General features: G+C 62.4%; 1 long non-coding RNA gene across 1 annotated transcript; it reads left to right on the top strand.

Annotated features, from left to right (window-relative positions):
• The first annotated feature begins 3,878 nt into the window (after positions 1 to 3,878).
• On the top strand, positions 3,879 to 10,870 carry LOC142082857 (uncharacterized). The gene is made up of 3 exons (XR_012673867.1): positions 3,879 to 4,010; positions 5,106 to 5,291; positions 6,762 to 10,870. It is a non-coding gene; the product is annotated as an uncharacterized LOC142082857 (long non-coding RNA).
• The last annotated feature ends 40 nt before the right edge of the window (positions 10,871 to 10,910 follow it).

Here is a 10,910-nt window from a genome sequence, read left to right as displayed (position 1 = left end):
CACCGAGAGAATGAGTGCAGCCCAGCCTGGGATACAGGGGAGCATCCCGAAAGATTACGCTGACAGATTTGGTGTGTGCGGTGGGAGAGGATTTGCAGGGAGAGCGCAGCAGTTCTGTAAGCACCTGTAGTGCTGGCCAGGCAGCGCACACTTGGGGTGAAGCGAGAGGAGAGGCGTGGTGCTATTACACAGTCCCCTGAAATGCTGCTGGAGATGCACCTCCCTGTGATTGCTGCCCGGGGGGCAGAGGCCACTAAAACCATCAGAACTGGCACCAGAGCAACCGAGAAATGCACAGAGAAACTAAAATGCTTCAGGGGGTGAAAATGTGAAATGACTCCGGATAAACTGGATCAGGAGAACAGCCACCCACCCACCCCTCAGTTCTGCAGGGACATGCGAATGCGTTCAAGTATTACGCAAAAGCGCAGGTGAACCCCCCCCGCAAGCCCTCCTGCTAGAGCTCAGATCAAGCACTTATTAAAGCCTGTCCAAGTGAGGCAATTCAGTACAGACTTGTCCCAGGCTTGGACTTACAAAGGCTCTGCAGATAACTGGAGTCCTATTAGCTTGGGGTCATCTGTGTGCCCATGATTACACTTTTTTGGTGCCAGGGCTGTTCGAAGTGGTCTACGCAATCCCAACTCCTCAGCACTCGCTCGCATCCTCTCTGTTGTGCCAGCGCAACACCATAGGCAGCTGCTTGGCAAACCAGATCCAGGAGTTGATCTGGCAGAAAAGCCATCATCTTCTGTTTTCCAGGGGTTAGTCGTCTGCCAGCGCAGCTCACCGCAAGGTTCCAGAGCAGCGCCGTGCACTCCAGCTCGGCTCGGGAGGTGCCAGCTGTTCCTCCCAGATCTGGATCAGCTGATTTGGAGGGAGTTGGGCAGCTGCCGGCACCGCACCCTGTGTCATGCCCGCAGAGCCGAGTACCTGGCCGCCCAGGTTGCAGCTCCGCAGCAGTCCGAGTCAAGCTGCCGTAGGCTGGCTTTTCCCACTCCTCCTGCACGGGACCCAGCCTTCTCCCTGCACTGGTTCCTGACTCCTGACTTCGCTCCCAGCCATTTCACCTTGCTAAACTGGCGGAGGACTGATTGACAAAAGGCAGCAAAGGGTTTTCTGCTGGGGTAGCACAAGAGAGCGGCTCCTCACTCCACGGCCAAGAGCTGGACCCGGCAAGGAGTGGGGAGGGGGCCCTGGCAGCCCGTGGCATGCCTGAGCAGCAAGGGGCCCAAGCTGACCTCCAACCTGCTGAAATAAAGTGCTCTGTTTCCAGCCACGTCAGCTCTCTGAACTGGTTTGCCACATGGCTGCATGCCCCTACGGCCAGCACAAGGGAAAGAAATACATGGCTCAGGCAGGAGGGGACCAGGAGTGACACAGAGCTGCGTGGCTGTTCCTTGCCCCCAAATCTCCAGCCGTTTGTTCTCGCCCCAGGTCACCACTCAGCAGGGCAGGGCGGGTTTGTGAAGGAGCAGCCGGGGTAGGGCTGGGCGGAGGTGACTGAACTCCGTCCTCTGCCCCGCTGCTCCTTCCCCGCAGGTGAGGTCCTGCAGCAAACGGGGGGTGGCACCCTCACCCCAGCGAGGTCACTGACCGGCAGGATGCGGCACCGGGGCTGCCCAGTTGACTGAGATGTGGCAGGAGCTAACGAGGAGGAGGACACCGGGCTAATTGGCCTCTGTGGCTCCCTGCAGCCCAGGAGCTGCAAGTGCCTGTGCCGGCAGCCCCGATGCCTGCACCCTGGGATGGGACGGGGTGAGAGAGCAGACAGCCTGCCCTGGGAAAAGGGGAGCAGTGGGAGTAACTAGCGGCGTTTTTTCCTTTCTCACTTCAGAGTGAAACGTGGAGGAGATACCACCCCCCTTACCACAGGCACGAGCTGCCTGGACAAGATGCAGCTCAGATGGAAATGGAGCATCCCCTGCGTGCCTGGCGTCTGTAGCAGGCGCCGCCTGGGGCAAGGGCTGTGGGAGGGTACCGTCCCGCTGGGACATCCCTCCCGCTGGCCTCAGTCGCCCTGGCAGGTGACTTTGGACACACTCTGCATTGCAGCCGGCCAGACCTCGGGCATGATCCCTGCCTTTGGCCACTTATCCACGCTTTGCCACGCAGCTGGCGGTCCCCGAGTGCAGGTGACCGGGCACCTGCGGCACGCAGGGAGCTGCCATGACCATGCAGAAGGCCGTTTCTCACGCCCAGTGATTACCTTCCCAAACACCGGCACTTCAGGCTTGCCCTTGAGAAGCAAACACTAATTTCAGCCGCACCCTTTCCTGCCCCAGGGCTGCGGGGCGAGGGTATCCTCAACGTACGCCGTGTTCACCGATGAGGGGTGTGGGACAGGAACCAGCCCTCATAAAATCACCCGGATTGAACCTGCTGCCCTCAGCCTGCCAAACCCAACAGAGCTGATGTAAAGCAAACAGCAATGACAACAGCCTGGCTGCTGGCGAGGGTTGGGCAAGCAGCTGGTTTCCAGTTTGCTGGCCTCAGCAGATGGCGGCGGCGGGAAGAGGCACAGGGAGTTCCCACCCTGCAGGCACCCGCCGGGGCGGCCCCGAGGTTCCCTCCTCTCCCCTCTGCCGGCGGCGCTTGTGCAACACCTGGTGCGAAGACAGTGTTTGGGGTTTCAGGGGAGCTCCCCGGCCGGTGTGACCCACCCACCCGGCCCCGGCGCGGGGGGAGAAATGCCGGTGGGTGGGTCGCCCCGCCAGCCAGCTCTCCTCGCCGGGCGTTTCACCTAGAAGGGCTCTGGCTGCGGCGCGTTGTAGGGGAGGAAGCTGATGTCAGAGGGAAAGACACCCGAAGCACACCCAAAGGCTGGCAGCCGGGGAGGAGGCAGGGTGCCAGGAGCAGGGCTGTCCGGAGCAGGGAGGAGAGTTTGGTCCGTCTGGCCTCCGCCGGGCCCTGCCGCCGGTCGCGGGAGCAACACCACGCGCTGGAACTGGGCAAAATCTGCCGGGCGGTTTTGGCAGAGCAGGCTTTGCAGAGGACGCCGCCGGGAGAGGACGGACCCGGCCACTCTTCAAGAGGCGGACCAGAAAACACTGCAACAGCTGTGGTTCACTTTTCGGTTTCTTTCGTTTCGAGGCCACGTTTCTCAGGTTTGCCTGGATGTCCACTTCACGCACGCCCCACTCGGCACCCCAGGTGATGAGCACCCTAGAGCTGCAGCACATGTGCTGCGGGTGCTCAGCCCGCGCCTGCAGCGGGGCAAGAGCTCATACCCGCTCCTCTCAGAGCAGTGCCTGCAGCACGGCCTTCTGCGGCCGGCCGGCCGTCCCTCCCTCCGTCCGTCCACCCCAGCCCGTCCCAGCCCCGGGCTCTTCCTCCAGGGGGGCTGTTACCTCCGCCGGTCAGGCTCCCCAGCGCAGCGGGCTGCACAGCTGATCCGGGTTAAAAATAGATGCTCCTTCTCAGCGGGATTATTTTTAACCCTGGGCCCGTTTCCCTCCTCAGGTTACCAACCCCCCCCTGCCTTCTGGCGCGCCGGGCAGTGGTCCCCAGCTGCCACCAGCGGTCTGAGGGGCGGCCGCTTCAGCTGGGACTGCCGGCTGAAGGGGTCTCTACTACCCCCACGCCCCTAACTGCTGCCTCCTGCCCGTGGGGCTCCCAGCGGCCCGGACACCCAGGCCGAGGGGCTCCCCGGATCGAGGGGCTCCCCGGGCCGCGCGGGCAGCAGGGGCAGGCCGGGCAGGGGTGCCCCGCCGGCAGGGCCGGGCCGGGCCGTGCCGGGCGCCGGCAGCCGCGTGGGCAGGACGCCGGGGCCGGGGCCGGGGCCGGGGCCGCGGCCGCCGCAGGCTCCCAAACAAACAACAGCCATTCCCGCTGCCGTGGCGACCGAGCCCCACCCTCCGCCGCTGCCATGGCGACGGGGCTCCACCCCTCCCGCCGCGGCTGACGCCGCCGCCTGCGTCGCCCGCGAGCTCCGGCGGGGAGAGGAGGGAGGGGGAGGGCGATGACGTTGCCAGCCCGTTTCTACGGAAACCACGCACCAACGTCAACAGGTTTGTGTGTTTTCAACGTTCCACCGTCTCCCGGGCAACGTCAGGCGGTCGGCCCGGCCCCAGCAACAGCGCCGGGATTGGCCGGGAGGGGCGGGGGGCGGGGCGCGCGCGGCGCCGGCCCCTCCCCCTCCCCGCGGCAGGGTCGGGGCAGCGGGCGTGGGCCCCCCGGCCCCCCGGGGCGGCCCCTGCGTGGGGTGGCGGTGCGTGAGGTGCCTGCGCCTGGGGTACGGGGTGCGGCGGCCCAGCGGAGCGCCCAGTAGAGGGGGCTACGACCCTCGGGGGGTGCCAGGCCCTACAGCCTCCTGCTGCCCCCCACCGCGGGCCTGCGGGGACGAGCAGGGCCCGGCGGGAGCCTGGTGCAGGCTGCCGGGGCGAGGGGAGTCAGCGGCCTGGCCAGGGTATTGGCCTCAGCGAGCACAGTGGCCAGTGCGGGTGGGCCGGCGGGTCCCGGGCAGCCCTGCCGCTGGGCAGGAGGGCGGCGGTAGGCCCCGAGAGGGCGGCCCATGCTGTGGGAGGCCGACCATCGCCCCTCGTGAGCCTGGGGCTTCGTCTCCGTCCTCTGCTTCCTCACCAGGGCCGGGCCACTCTCTCCAGGCTGCCTCCGGCCCCCGGGAGAGGCAGGGTTTGCCTGGGGGAGGCAGGAGGGAATCCCTGTTTACAGGAACTGGGGGTGGGTGGCGGCGGGCGGCTCTGCAGGCCGCTGAGAGGGGCTTTGTGCTGGAGCACAGGCGCCTTTTCTCCATGCCGGTGCCTGCCCACACCCGCCCTGGTGCTCTCGGTGCCCGGGGAGGCCAGCACGGTTGAGGGGTGTCTCACATAGGAGAGAGGTGCCAGTTTTGCAGCCTGCTGAGCTCCGTTGAGATCCCAAAGCAAGCAGGGAGAAAAAAAGTTAACGTGTCCCCGCTGGCTTGGAGGTTGTGCCCCTGGCAGCCAGGCTCCTGGGAGGGGGGTACAGAGAAGGACGGGCCCCCCTGTGCAATCACCAAACTCAGTGGATTGCTCAGTGCCTCTTCTGTGGGGGCAGGTACTTGAGTTTCCAGGCGTGTACTCTCTGGCCTGTTTATTTTCTACGTGTTTTCCATCTGACCTCGACAGGGAAGGGAATGGCCAATCTCTTCAGGTGCTGGTATGAGCCTGGATAATGGCAAGTGCTTTCCTCGACCTGGAACGAGCTGCGGGCTGGTGGCAGTGAGCAACAGAGACTCTCCTCCAGACCCTGTTCACCGTGCAGAGATGGAGCAGAGCACCCCAGAAGATCTGCAAATCTCCTACTGCTCCCAGGTCTCTCCGCGCAAGCATATGCTTAGCTCTTGTTGCAGTTGCGCAGATACTTAGGGATGAGTTAACACAAAAGATGTTTCCCCCTCCCAGCAGTTCCCCCCAGCCAAACCAAATTGCTTGGCAGATCTGGATCCTTGGGGAGGATCAAAGCCTCAGGGCTGGGCTGGCAGTGCTCCATGCTGTTTACATGTATGTATATTCATGGCACTGTTAACCCCAGACCATTTAATAATATTGAATTTTGTATTTATTACATTTCTTAAATACCATCTAAGGAACCTCAGTTTCCTGGGGTATTCCCAATGTCTGTTGCTAGGGCAGAGAAGGCCAACTCTCTGCGTAGCCATGCCTCATCATTTATTCTCTTGCTGCGTTACTGGGGTCTCTATTCCTGCAGTGGCAGTGTCTTTCCACAGAGCCGACGGCTTCCTTCAGCTCTGCCTTGTGTGCAGCCTGACTATCCAGCCCGAGGTACAGCTCAGCCAGAGCAGGGAGCGAACACCTTGCTTTCAAATCTCACCATTTTGTGTCAGCAGCAGCAACTGAATGTGGCTCCCCCCAGGCCAGGGCGGGCTGAGGCACTGCGAGTCCCTGCAACAGCCCCATCACTATGAGAGCCAAGGACACAAAAAAAAGAGACCTTGCTTGTATTAATGGCTGTCCTGCCGGGCAGCCCGCCGGACGTGCTGGTCTCTGACACCGAATGGCACAGGAGGAAGGTGATCTGGGGACTACCTCCAGTGAAGCAGGGCTGTTTCTCCAGGCAGTGGCAAAGCCTCAGGCTGTCCGCCTCCCTCCCAGGCTATCTTCAGCTTTGTGATCCTTTGTTTGTCCTGGGTCCCCTTGAGCCTCTCCCCCGAGCATTCCCCAGTCACAACAATTAGAGGGTTTCTTTCTGTCCTGAGCTAAACAATCTTCAACATCCTGTCCCTTCCCTTCACTTCGGAGCCTTTGTTCTCCACCCGCACAAAATCTCCTTAGCTAAGCACAACGGCCTTTTCCTCCTTCATCTCAGCACTTCCTCCTTTGCTACCCTTGGCCCATTTTCTTCAAGAGCCACTGCACCGACGGAGGCGCAGAACCACTTTACCCAGACCCTTTACCCAAACCCCAGCCCTCGGCATAAGCATCGCTGTGGCTGCCCGGCCCCACAGGGGAAGAAGCAGCTTGTGCGACGGGACTGTCCAGCCGCCACCTCCAGGAAACTCTTGAACGCAACAAGAAGCCCGGGCTTCTCGATTGTGTGGGGTTTTATTGCAGGCTCCTTGCGGGATGCCAGCGAGGAAAGCGCAGCTGTGCTTGCCTTGTTTGGATCTTGTTTGATTAGCAGAAAAGACCTGCATCAGCCTGTCTGTCACTGGGTTTGAACGTGCTGCCTCTCACCGAGCGCGAGCTTATTGCCTTTCATTTCTGGGATTTCACTTCTAAATATCGAGCGGTTCCACAAATGTGTGGGTTGTTTTGTTTCAGGTGTTCTCCTCTCCTCTCCTCTCCTCCCAGCTGGTCAGTGCCTTGGGATTATAACCGTGAGCATGCACAACGCCCTGGGACGGGCCTATGACACTGGAGCCGGTGGGGAGATAAGAAGCCAGCTTGGCTGCGGTGCTCCGGCTCCGTCACACCGCCGCGGCGCACGAAGGGACGGCGCCGGCAGCAGCAGGAGCTGCGGCTGGAGAACTTTGTGCTTGAATTGCTCTGGGTTATGAACCTTCGCTCGTGGGGCAACAGCTGCCAGCCCGGCCCTGGGGCAATGGGGTGCGGAGGAAGCACCGCGATGGGCGAACCCATCTTTCGGACCTGCCAGCTGTGAGCGGTGCACGTGTGGAGCAAGGTCCAGCCATGCCTGGCGAGTTAGCATCCACCACGGTGCAGGTGAAAGCAGCAGGCAGAGTGGTGAGAACGGGTGGGAGGGCTCGACGGCGTCATCCGCAGTAATTGGCGGCCCGTGGCATGTGGCTGCACGACCACGAGATGCCTGGATGTCTCTGCTCGCAGTGTTTATTCTTTAGGATGTCCCTGTCACACACCCAGCTGCTGTGATTATTAATTACTATTTATACTTTGCTTTGGTTATGCGCTGCATTTTAAAGACCAGCAGAGGTGGGAACCCTGCCCTCCTGGAGGCTCCCAGGCTAGGTGGGAGGGCGATAGCTGCAGTATGTCTTGCGGGGAGCTCAGGCTCTGCGGATAACGTGCTAAGGGCCCTTCCTCCACCCCCTGCTCCCCAGCTACATCAAGGGGGGGGGCAGGCCCCCACCACTGGTTTTGTCAGCCCCCCTTTCCTGCTTTTCCATCCCTTTTGCTCCTGAGCCCTGCAGTCCCTGGCTGGCTCCGGAAGCCTCCCTGGGGCCAGGCGGGGTCCCTTGTGCCACACTGGGAGTGCATGTGGCAGGAGACACTGGGAACAGCGGGTGTGCAGGTGTGTGCTGGGGGAATTGCACTAACGCCCCTGGAGCCTGCCCGTAAAGTCTGTACCGCAACGGGTGTTCAGGCTATTGCGCGGATCCTCTGATGGTACGGGCAGGGCGCTTGGCCAGGCAGTGATGGCTTCTTAGTGCAGAGGGGTATTTTACAGCGAGGAGCTATTTTTTGGTGACCACAACAGTGTCCCCTGCATGCCATCCCTGCTGCTGGACTCTGGCCCCCAGGTCTCCTTCCCACCCACCCCAGCAGCCGCTGGTTAGCTGGAAGCAGACGTCCGTCACAGTGTGTGCCTGGAGAGGGAACATGGAACCATGCTGCGGTCAGTGCTGCTGACAGAGGGTGGGTCGGGGCTGTCACGCGGCTGCCAAAGGGCCACGCTGCTGGCATAAACTTTCCCCTGGTGAGTGGCCAAATTTAGGCACAGCCATCTCCTGCCCCCGAAGCTGTTTGGCTTTTGGCTGTGCGGGTTGCACCGGCCCACATCTCAGGCGCTTCTCTGCTGTGATTTTCCAAGCCCAGGCTCAATCACAAGCTCAGCTGAAGGACGGGTGTGAAAGCAGGGCCAAGTTCCCACGCTGCACTCTGGGGCCGGGGAGCTCACTGCTCCCTTGTAAACCCGGGAGCTGCAAGCTTTCCCACCTCCCTGCTTGGTGGGAGGAAAAGCAGGTGCTAGGCGGGTGGACAGGTCCTGTTGGTAGCCAGGACGAGATACTCATTGGACGGGTGCTCTCCTGCCCTGCCAGCACCATTGTGATGCCCAAGCAGTGCAGTGGCCATGGCCTCTTCTGTCTGGCCAGGCATCTGGGAAGAGCCTCTCCCTCTGACAGGCCGGTGGTGGTCAGCAGCCACCTCCTCCTTGCCAGCACAGGACCCAGCCATGCCGTGGGCTTGTCTGGAGCAGGGGGAAAGGGTCATGCTGGGATGGGGGACCCCTACCCCTGGACTGGGGAGAATCCCAGTCCCTACAGTGGTGCATCCCTACAGCTGAGGCCCAGCCAGCACTGCTGGAGCCCGGTAAAACCCTGCTGGTCCTGATTGTACAGGTTTAATAACCTTGTAGTGCTCGATGGACTCGTGGTCTGTTCCTCAGATCGCACTGTTTTGGAAGGGCTGAATGCCTCTGCCCATTCCCAGTTGGCGAGGGGGGCGAGGAGCCTTCGTCAGGCTCTGGCGGCACGCTGGCGAGGGCAACCCTGTCACCCGGGCAGGAGGGTTCGCGCTCTGACTCTCTTTTGTCCCTGCGGTACCGCTTGCTTCCTTTTTTGGTTTCTCACACACGCTGCGGTAAAACGTGTGTGCCCCGCGTTTGGAGCAAACAACAAACCCACGTCATGTGTTTTCGCTTTCTCTGTTTCCTTGCCTCCACGTGTTAGAAATCTGCAGCTTCCGTGCACTTTCCATTTGGTACAAACAGAGCACGCGTGGTCACCAGTGGAGATGGCAACAGACGGTTTGCATAGGCGCCACAAAAATATTTGGGGCTTTGGTGAAGCGGGTCCCCCTCCCTGATTTCCAGACGCTTCTTTTGGGGGGGGGCAGTTTGGCTAGAGGAACCCTGGGGCAGTTTGTAGACAGCAGCAGGGCTAAGCAGGGATTTTCTGAAATGTGCCTGGCAAATGTCTGGGACTTGAAACTCTGTTGGAGGTTCTCACCCATGCTGGGCACCAGTGCATCAACCCAGGCCCTGCTGGGGACATGGCTGCAGAGGTTTGGCCTGCCACTTGGCCACTGGCAGGGACGGCAGGGTCGTGGCTTTGCTAATTTGCTGGCACGTCCCTTCTCCGGGCAATGCTGAGGGGGGACCTCCTTGCCTGCAGCCTGGGGCTGCTGAAGAGACCATGCTCGCCTCACTGCTTCGGCAGCCAGCATGGCGGGTAATGCTGGCCAGGGAGAGGAGCCCCTGGCAGCATAGGGACCTGGACTGGCCAACACCTGCCCTGAGAGGGGCTAGTCCACGGGCTGCTGCTGAGCTGGCAAGAGGCAGTGCTGGCCCCTGCGGGCCCTTTCCCAGGGAGCGGTGCGGGCCGTGAGCTGCGGCAGTCCTTGGCTATCCCCTCCGCTCTGACGGGCAGCTCAGAAATAGCAGCTGGCCCTGTTCTCCCGCCCCCGTGGCCCAGATCTCTAAGAACGGAGGTTGCTCGCGCAGCAACAGCAGCAGCAGCAGCATCAGGCGCTGCATTTAGCCCATGAGCTCAAACAGCGGGAGAGGCTGCCAGCAGGATCCCAGCCTGGCTGGGTGACGCTCCTGCTTGGAGACTGCGCTGCAGGCTCTGTTTGTTGCTGTAAACACGCTCGCTGCTGCAGCTTCCCTGTTACTATCTATAGCCGCGATCTCTTGGCTCCCGTGCAAGGCGAGTCTGCGGTCTGGCTCCCAGCTTAGCCTGACCTGAGCCAGGGCTGCCTGACATCCCCGTCGTGGGTGGGTGTCTCCGGGCTTCGCTGCAACAAAACAAAACCCAAACTGGAGGAAAGGACGAGCCTCACCCCTCGCTCCTCGCCGGTGGTTTCCCGGTGGCACCCTGCCCGTGCCCTTGGCAGGTGTCCCAGCACCCCCCAGTGCTGGTCCCAAGCTCTCCCAACATTCCTGGGGGGCTGTGGCCCCCCAGGCTTCCCTGGCGGGGCTTCCCAGCGCCCTGTGCCATTACCCTCGCTCTCAACTATTACTCTGCACACACAACAGACAAGTAAATAGTGCCACATGAGCGTAACGTGTTCCTCGCTGCAGGGAAGGGGGTCGGTCAGGCTTTCTGCACGCGGGGCCCGCCGTGTCCCCGTGCCCAGCTACGGGCAGACCCCGCTCTGTGCCGGGGATGGGGTTTTACTTGCAGTGCAAAGCGCACGCCTGCCTGGCCGGCCCGCTGCGGGGCCCGGCCCCCGGCCCTGCTCTGCCGCCTCCCTTGCAGCACCTTGCTCCGTGGCGGGGCTGCGCGGAGGCCCCGCCGAGCCGCGGTGCCGCCGGCCCCCCCGGGGAGGGGGTCACCTGCGGCGGGACGGCGCCCGCGGGGGCAAGGTTGGTGCGCCGGGGCCCTCGGCGGGGTATCGCCACGCGTGGGGGGCGGGGAGGGGCCGCCGCCTCCCGTCCCGTCCCGTCCCGTCCCGTCCCGCGCGCCGCCCGCCGCACTTGGCTGCAGCCTGGAGCGCTTCCCGTCAGTCACGCCCCCTCGCACAGGATGTATCCCATATAAGGATATCTGC

Source organism: Calonectris borealis, chromosome 5, assembly GCF_964195595.1.
Source record: "Calonectris borealis chromosome 5, bCalBor7.hap1.2, whole genome shotgun sequence".
NCBI lineage: Eukaryota > Metazoa > Chordata > Aves > Procellariiformes > Procellariidae > Calonectris > Calonectris borealis.
The sequence above is the reverse complement of the archived record's forward strand: the minus strand, read 5'-3'. Positions and strand labels throughout refer to the sequence as shown.